We start from the raw sequence: 10,160 nt of genomic DNA, 5'->3' as shown, positions 1-10,160 counted from the left end.
TTTGCCAAAATTCCAAATGAGAGAGTGATAGGTTTTTTGGTCGGGTGGCTGCAGCTTGCTTGGTCTCTAGGGTTGCAAAATGCTCAGAATCAACCTTATATTGTCTGTTTTAAGTAAGTTAATCAAGTGCTAAGTTGGTTTAGCTCTAAATGGATTATTTGCACATTTGCTAATTTTGGAACAAATGAAAATGGAGGTGCAAAGGTTGGTCGAATGGGCCTTGCAAACAGCTGTAAATGACCTTGCCAATTGCTGTTTTGTGTGTGCTGCAGAACTGCTGTACTTGATTTACTCTTATGAAGCCAAATGCACAATTTGCCAAATTTGAATTTTTGTCCAAAATGGTAGTGTAATGGTGATATGAACATGATTTAAGGCTTGAGGCAAGTTTCAAATATGATATGAAAGCAATCTCAATTGGCAAAATGGTGAAAAAAGTCCTAATTCAAAAAGTCAAAGTTTGGTCAAACTTTGATTTTAAATGAAAAAGGTCCAAAAATGCCATTTTGAATGGTAGGGTTTTGGTGCATGAAATTTATATTTTTGGAAAGAGGATGAAAAATGTGGTTTGTAGGAAAAAACCCCACCAAATTTGGCCTTATGGTTTGAGAGATATGGCTCTTTGAAGTTCAAAAATTGATGAAAATGAATTGATCATATCTTGACAACCACACATGGGATTCGAGAGTTCTTGGACTTTTTGAAAATGGGAAGACAAGATCTTCAACTTTCATGTTGGGCAAAAATTCATTTGAAGCTTGTATCATGATGTAAGTTGAGGATCAAGAAGTTTCCATTTTTGGCAGTTGAAATTACAGGTCCACTTTCTATTTCTGGAAATTTTCTGATTGGCTTCAAATTCTTCAATGATGTTGATTGCCATGACATATGAGGCCTATTAGGACATGAATAAGCTCTCTCAAACCAAATCCATCCATCAAATCCATAAAATCAACCACAGTTGACCAACTTTGACTTTTCTAGGGTTTTGGATGATTGAACCACTTCTGATGAATTCCAAACCCTAATTGCTTGAGAACTTGATTTCAAATGATGTTACAAGATATATGAACTTTTGATTATTGATCATGGTGCCCAAATTCTGCAAGAATGGCCATCATCCACTGCTTTGACTGACTGTTGACTATCTTTGACCTAATTGCTTCATCTGCAATCAACAAGGTTAGAATGACAATATTTTTGTACTTTTTGAAAGATAACATATGAGAAGCAAAAATATACAAATGCAAAGTATGCTTGGTGATCAAGAAACAAACCACAAGGCAACCAACTCACTAGGAGGGAAGCAAAGGCATGCATTGATCCTTGAGGTTATGATATGAATGATATGGGCCATGAGGGATCTTAGGGCCCAAAATTGGGGTCTTACACATTGCACAACCCAAAGGGCATTTTACGGTATGCGAAAATTCCAAAAGGACATGTGAAAGCCGTCTTTTCATGATCGGCCGGGTCAACCGCAATTTGGTTATACCTGGAATAGCCATCTAAGAAACAATAGTATTGTTGCCCAGAAAGTCTTTCTAGCATTTGATCCATGAACGGGAGTGGAAAGTGATCTTTTCGAGTTGCGGTATTCAACCGCCTATAATCAATGCACATACGCCACCCCGTTGCCACTTTTGTTGGGATCAACTCATCCTTTTCATTTCGAATCACGGTAATGCCACCTTTCTTTGGAACCACATGTACAGGACTAACCCATGGGCTATCCGAAATCGGGTAAATCATTCCCGCATCCAACAACTTAACAACCTCCTTTCTAACAACTTCCTTCATAGTAGGATTTAAGCGGCGTTGCGGTTGAGCTACCGGCTTAAAGTCCTCTTCCATTAAGATCTTATGCATGCAATTGGAAGGACTAATTCCTTTGAGATCGGAAAGAGTCCAACCCATGGCTTATTGATTCTTTTTCAAAACATTGATCAAACGGGCTTCTTCATTCTTTGACAAAAGATTGCTTATGATAACCGGCTTTGCTTCGGTCTCGTCGAGGAATGCATACTTCAAATTAGAAGGTAACATTTTCAATTCAATCGGCGATTTTTCTTCATTAACCTCCTTCTTCAATACTTCCTCCTCAACTTCCCACGGATGTAACTCTTTTAGACTATCAAGTTCCCTTAGGAATTCATTAAGAGCTTGCTCTTCTTCAATTGTGAAAACTTCAAAGGACTCATCAAGAGCTAACTCCATAGGAGATATCTCATGAATATGTTTAGAAACTTCAAAAGTTGCCTCTTCGATCACATCAATGCGAAAGCTATCACGACTATCCTTTGAATGCTTCATGGCTTCGAATAGATCAAAAGTAACTTCTTCATTTTGGACCCTTACTTTCATCAAACCGTCGTCAACGTCAATCATCATGCGTGCGGTTTTCATGAACGGTCGGCCAAGAATAAGCAGAGCATCGTCATCCTCTTCCATATCAATCACAATGAAATCAACCGGGAAGAAGAATTTGTCAACTTTGACCAATACATCTTGGGCTAACCCATGAGGATGGGTAGTCGACTTATCGGCCAATTGCAAAGTCATCCGGATGGCCTTCATTTCAATGTTGCCAAGCCTCTTCACAATAGACAATGGTATTAGATTAATGCTTGACCCCAAATCAATTAGCCCTTTTCCGACATAGACTTCACTAATTTTAACCGGCAAAGTAACTCGTCCCGGGTCAACCTCTTTTCTCGGAAGCGTCCGTTGAATGATTTCACTACAACTAGCATCTAGGACAATTGTCTCCGGTTCCGTCTACCTCCGCTTTTTAGTAAGTATGTCTTTCATGAATTTCGCATACTTAGGCATTTGCTCCAATGCTTCGGCAAACGAAATGTTCACTTGAAGTTGTTTGAATATATCCATGAACCGGGCGTAATGCCGTTCATTCTCCCTCTTAGATGGAGCATGTGGATACAGAAGGTTTTGGATTGGAGTAGCGCCCACTACCTCCTTTCCATTAGAAACTCTAGAATTCCTCTCTCTTTTCTTTTTTACTCCCTCCACCTTCACTTCATCACTCTTATTTTTTTCAACTTCCACACTTTCTTTATTTTCTACTTCACCATTTTTTTCATTCTTTTCAACTTCTTCCTCACTCCACTCCCCAACTTCAACATCAATGCTATCCTCTATTTTTTTCTCCTCATCTTTTTTCTCATCCTCTCTTTTTTCACTCTCACTAATCAACTCCCTTCCACTTCTCGTCGTTATCGCTTTACAATGCTCTTTTGGATTCGTTTGCGTGTTCGCCGAAAAAGATGGTCCGGGTTATTGTTCCGCTAGTTGTTTAGCAAGTTGACCGACTTGAGTTTCAAGATTTTTGATTGCCGCATCATTGCTCTTTTGATTAGCCATCGACAATTGCATAAATTGTGTCAATGTCTCTTCTAACTTTGAAGTCACGACCGGTGGTTGTTGAGGTTGGTAAGGATTTTGACGGCTAGAAGTACCACCCCCATAACCTTGGTTATGGTGATAGTTAGCCCTTGGTTGGAACCCTTGATTCCCTTGAAAGTGTTGTTGTTGATTTTGAAGATGTTGTTGATACGGTTGTTGTTGTTGTTTCCTCGGTTGGTAGTCTCGTTGGTTCGCCATGTAATTCACCTCTTCGAACCCGGGAGGTGGACAAAACCCGGTGTCATGATCACCCTTGCAAAGCTCACAACAAGCTATTTGTTTAGCTTTTGAAGGCTCTTTCAACTCTTTTATTTGTTGAGTTAAGAGTTCAACTTGTTGTGAAATGAGTTTATTTTGGGCAAGAATAGCATCGTTTGTCCCAAGTTCAAGCACTCTCGGTTTCTTCAAAGTGTTGCCTCTACTTTGACTTTGGAGGTCATTTAGAGCCATACTGTTAATGATATCAGTAGCTTCGGCGGCGCTTTTAGACAACAAAGAACCACCCGAGGTAGCATCCAATAAAGTCTTGCAATTAGGTTGAAGGCCATTCTTGAAAATGTGGATTTGCATCAATTCGTCAAAACATGCCCTTTGCACTTTCGAAGCATGGATTTAAATCTTTCCCATGCCTCATTCAATGATTCGTTGGCTCCTTGCGAAAACACGGAGATAGCCGTTTTGGATTCCATGAACCGGTTGTGGGAGAAAAATCTTTCAATGAACTTCTCTTCCAACACGTTCCAATCCGTCATGACTGCAGGTGTTTGATCCAAGTACCAATCTTTGGCTTTGCCGAGCAAAGCATGAGGAAATAGTCTTTTGAACAACGGTAGCTCTTGAACTTGATCAACTCCGGCTGCCAATGCTATCTCGTAAAATTTGGTGAGAAAAGGAAAGGGGTCTTCATGGTCCATTCCGGTGAATGGACTTCCGTATAGCAAGTTAAGAGTTCTCGTCTTCATCTCGGATTGCCTTCCCGTGTGGTTGGCAAACTGAGTTGTATTCCTCAGACTATTGACACATGGTGTGGAAACGGGCGGTGGTGGTGGTGGATCCATGATAGGTGTGAAAGGTGGTGGGTGTGTTGTAGAAGAACCTTCTCCTTGTTCTTGTCGTTGTCTAGCTTGTTGCCTCCTTCGTCTCGTTCTACTATTCGGTCTCCTTGCGGTTCTTTCAATCTCGGGATCAAAAAGAAGTTGGTCCTCAGGAACCTGCCCTCGCATAAAACGAAAGCTGCACACTAAACCAAACAAATTAACAAGCACAAGTAAAAAATTCAGAAAATAAAAATTCAGCAACTATTGCGATGCTCGCAATATCAATTCATAATCCCCGGCAACGACGCCATTTTGTTAGAACAGGGATAGAGTATCGGGATTTGTTATCGTCTCCATAGGGATTATGTGATATTTCCGCCGTTCGATAGTTGTTAAGTTCTTAACTTATAGTAACAAGGGGGTTTTAGTTTTCGGTTACGTAGCTTGCATAAAAAGTAAGAAATTGCGGTAAAAGTTTTGGTTTTATGATTTGGGAAAGATTGTCAAAGTTAGGGTTCGACGATCACTTTGCATGCATATGTTCGATCAAACAAGACTCATAAACTCCATTAGATGATAAACACATTCACAAAATCCTCCCAATGTGTTTATTTCTAACACACATTGTGGGTTTTTCCCATTTTGATCCATTGTTGATTTCTCACACAATCTATCAAAATGACAACTTTTAGGTTTAACTTTTTAGTGAACAAACTCATTCAAAACTATCTCTAGCTAAAGAACAAGGATGGATGAAAACCTAGGTCAAGAGTTGGAAAACACCTTTCAATAATAAACCAACACAAAGAGTTATCAATAAAACAAGGTTTTCACCATACATTCATCATCAAAGAGTTTACAAATGAAGATCAACCCATATACATACAAAGCTTATGATCGTCTACATCTAACCTTGACAAAATGGTAGCTTGAACAACAAGTTTCAGAAGAAGGTTGATCAACATCCGAGTCGAAGAATCGAGATTGGATGGGAATTCACCTTCTTTTTGTAAAATATTGTCAAGAGAAGAAGAAGAATGAGAAATGGGGTTTTTAGGGCACCAAAAATCACCTCCTAGCAAAAAACAAGTAAAAAGATGATAAAAAGAAGTTAGAAGAAGTGTTCCAAAAAGTAGCCCATACTACTTATAGAAATGGTTGCTGAGCTGTCATGCTCGCTAGGCGAGCAGAATGGTTCGCCTAGCGAGCCCAAAAATAAGTCACCATAAGAGCCTGCGTCCAGAGGAATCATCCCAGACAAGTTTGCATCTGTTCGCTAGGTGAACAATCATTCGCTAGGCGAAGCCCTCGCTTCTCTCCTTCGCTCCAGCGAGTCTTGATGTTTTTGCTACTGGAAGTGTTCGCTACTTGCTCGCTGGATGCTCGCCTAGTGAATACTTCACTACCTCACTCGCCTAGCGAGCTTGCTTATGTTTGCTTTCTTTCTTGGTTCCTTTGCCATCTTTCTTGTGCCTTAGTTTTCTACTCTTTCATGCCTAATTCCTGCACAATAACACACAAATTAAAGGTACCAAGACCATTTCACATAGTATTGCAAATCAACAAAAGCAAGGGCGGTTTCGAACACTTTTTTGACAAAAAGGAGTGAAAGATGCCCATATTTGATAGCTCAAATAAGAAAACTTGGGCATCTAACATCATACCATGTTCTTTGGTCAAGCGCATCACATATTGTATTAAAATAAGTCAAACAAATGCAAGGCCACGATTATAACATTTCCACAAGATCTGATGGCCATGAAGCTTCCACGTGGGGATGGTGGTGGAAACCACCATCTTCTCCGGCCAGCCAACTGGTTCCGGCCACCACGCGCAGGTTTTCAAAAGTTAATGAAAATGAAAAACAATGGTATCAAAATGAAGCTGGGGTGATGTAGATCACCCCTGTAACCTTGGATCTTCCTTAATGTTTCTATTTAGAGAGAAACAAGAGGTTGAAGATCATGGTGTTTGATCTGAAGTATCATGATTCATGAAATTAAGACCACCATTGGCCTGCCTCTTGCTCGAGGACTTCAGAGAACAGTTCAAACTCAAGCAATTCACATTGTATTTCAAGATCCAGATCAAGCAAGTTTGATGATATACCTCTGAAATGCAACTTTGAACAACATAATTTGCTGAAGTTCTTGATCCAATTTTGATTTGGAGATGTGATGATGATGCAAGGCTAAGGAATTAAGACATGAAGATCAACTAATGATGTTGAAATTCAAGCTTGAAATTGAGAAATGAAAACTGAAATTCCTTTGAGTGAGGTTGGGTTTCCAATTCAGCAGAGTTTCGGATCTCCTTCAGGTTCTATTTTGAATGAGGAAGAGCTTCTATTTATAGCTGAGCTTGATGCAAAGTGGTGATTTGCTCGTGTGCATGAAGATTGGACCTTCCATGCATGGGCTTGTACATGCGCTTGCAAAGCCCAATGATGAATGGAAATACATGTTGAAGTCATATTGAAGTGAATTGGACGTGCACAAGGCCTGTCATTTGCTTGCATTTCAAGTTATGATGTGAATTGCCAAAATTCACATAAACATTCATCTCTTCGAAAGTCCCACATGGAGAATCCAAAAATGGTCATGTAAGTAATGGTTGGAAGCTCTTGACATAAGGAATAAAAGTTATGTTGGGAAAAAATCCATTTGGAGTTTGGAAATTTATGAAAACTGGCTTTGAAATTTGGGGTACAAAACATGTCTAGGTCCCCTTTGAATTTTTTTGCCAAAACCAAGCAACTTCAAGCCCTTCTGTTTCAATGGGTCAAGCCTCAGACCGAAAAACCTCCAACATAAAAGTTGTAGATATTTTCAAGGTGATCAATTTGAACTTAAATTATGCATCATTTGAATTTTTTATGAGAAAGTTATGGGCATTTGAAGTTGGACATTTTTCAAATTCAATGACTTTGGTCCAAAGTGACCTATAATGTTTTGTATTATCACATGTGTTTATTTTAGGATTATGAAATTTTGTCCAACATAACATTTTAAGTGTACACCTTAAGATTTCCAATTCAGTTGGTCTCACCTCAAAATCATAAAAAATAAGGAAGTTAGGTCCTTGGGAAGTTGACCAAAAATTAGGGTTTCAGTCAAAACGACCTATAATGTTTTGAAATGAATGATGACCTTCCAAGTTTCAAATGGATTTTTTATTAACAGGAAAGTTGTTCATATGGTTCTTAAGAACATTTTGTATCTTGGGGTCATCTTCATTTGACAAACACATAAAACGTTATATCTCAGTGATCCTCAGTTTAGTCAGATGACTTGATTGGTCAACTTCTCAAGGCCAAACTTCAAATCTTGATGAATGAATGATTGTGGATACTCACATAGGCTCATATATGCATAAAATAATGAATTAAAGAACTTACCTTGATTGAATTTGATCATAGGTTGAGGTTGCTTCATGAGCAAGGCACAATCAAAGCACATTTGAATTAGGGTTTCCTTGGGAAACAATCCTCAAGCCCTTTGGGTTATCTTGATCAAATTGGCAAATTCAGATACTTGGGAGACATATATGATGATTAGGAGCTTTGTGGACCATTGTCATTCTTGTTCTCATCTTCATCTAGCCACTTCATTAAGCTCAGCGCCATTTACTCATTCAAGCTCAACAAATTCACCTTATCTCTTCTTCATGAGACAACTTCTATGAGACACAGACCCGTGCGTTGCACGAGTATCTTAAAATTTCATATATAACATTTATATTAGTATAATAATATAACTTTGAAATAAAAATTAAACGCAATCTCATGAATCGAGCAAATAGTTATGCTGAATGAAATAACGCATAAATGAAAATAGAAAAGTTTTAAATATCATAAAAGAAATTATATAGTTTTATATAAATAATCTACTAACTAACTCTGAACATTCTGGAACATTTCTTTGTAAACCACATTTCCAATTATATTTGAATCTTCACCTTCACCGTCAGCTATAAATATCTTTAAGTTTATCCTTGAACTAAATATAGATAGTGAAACATATAGTTGTCCATAAGATAAAATTGGTTGGGTCAGATACAATCCAACATGCTTGAGTGAATGTCATTGACTATTGTTGTTAGTCAATGTGAAAGAAACAATCAATAGAAATTGTCGATGCTAAAATTTGAAAGGCAGTTTTTTTATCTGAAGAAGTCGGTGATAACCTTGGAATAAAAATTATCTCACCAATATTGCTACCAGATATAATTTTTCCTTCAAGCACATATATTCCAATTTTTATAATTATCAATAGGGTACCATTACACAATCCTAAAGATGGGTATATATTTCTCAACCGCATGACCGAGACTCCAACTTTCAATCTTAATCTGTAATCTGTAAGTCCAGAAGAAACAATGGTGTTTAGAAACTTAGGAATTTGCATATCATTTGGCATGTCAACATCTGATCTGACACTACATGGAGAGTCATAACTCAAATAAGTTTTTTCTTCTCTAGATATTAGATGCAACATGTAGTCATTTATGGCAACCACAATTGCATTCTTCGGAGCAAATATAACTCTAATCTAAAAAATGATCTATCACTCATGTTATGTAATAGATCTGGCTAGATGCTTTGAACAATAGTTGAAATTGGATCAACAAATCTAGTAATCAACAAATCTTGTGGTATATGGACTATGATATCTTCATCATTAGCATCTCCTATACTTCCATCACCAATTCCCAAAATCCACTCCGAAAAACTCTTTCTCTCTCCAGCTTCTGAATTTGTACCTCCGGTTAGAAGTCTCATGTTAGTGATTAATGTAAGCACTTCACAAAAATTCCATAGAGGAGAAGAATTTATAGTTGAATGAACAACTTCTTGTCTTGTTCCTTTAGGTATAACATGAAGATTCTGATGAAAATCTTCACCTAACAGAACTACCTTTCCACCAAATGGAATATTTCTTGCTCTCAGTATATCCTTCAAAGTACGATCAACAACTTCAAAATAATGTATGAGCATCATATGTGGTTCATCCTATATGATTATCTTTGCACAACATATTAAATCAACCATATGATCTTTTGGAGTTATTTCACACGTCGAATATTCATCAATATTTAATGGGAATCCGAACCTCGAATGTGTGGTTCTTCCATCAAGAATTAACAATGCAACTATCCCACTTGAGGCTACTGTTAGGACAATCTCATCTTTCGAACTTAATATTGTAGACATTGCTCTCCAAATGTAAGTCTTGAAAGTTCCTCTATAACCATAAAGAAAAAAAGACCTGACCTATTTTCTTCGACCATTGCCATGATTATATCATATCCCCATATGTTCAGTTTTCATCGTTGACATTAATTTACAATGCTCCTTCGCTAAAGATTGCATATCATAGTTCAACTAATCGTAAATCAATCGATTTTGTCTCTCTGGTAATAATTCCCTGTCCGACTGAGGCAAGTATGGATAGTTTTCCAAGCTCTAATTATTGCTTTGCAACAAAATTTCAATTTCTACCAAAGCTTAACTCTTCAATTGATCCAGAGTCAAAATCAAATATGAAAAATATAGAAGAACTTATAATTAAGTATATATATATATATATATATATATATATATTATATATATATATATATATATATATATATATATATATATATATATATATATATATATATATATATATATATATATATATATATATATATATATATATA

General features: G+C 37.3%; 1 pseudogene; it reads right to left on the bottom strand.

Moving 5' to 3' along the window:
- Nucleotides 1-8,352: 8,352 nt before the first annotated feature.
- LOC127094113 (uncharacterized) lies at nucleotides 8,353-9,459 on the bottom strand (annotated as a pseudogene).
- Between the last annotated feature and the right edge of the window lie 701 nt (nucleotides 9,460-10,160).

Source organism: Lathyrus oleraceus, chromosome 6 (genome assembly GCF_024323335.1).
Source record: "Lathyrus oleraceus cultivar Zhongwan6 chromosome 6, CAAS_Psat_ZW6_1.0, whole genome shotgun sequence".
NCBI classification, from domain to species: domain Eukaryota; kingdom Viridiplantae; phylum Streptophyta; class Magnoliopsida; order Fabales; family Fabaceae; genus Lathyrus; species Lathyrus oleraceus.
Note: the sequence above shows the minus strand (reverse complement) of the source record. Positions and strands in the feature narration are given on the sequence as shown.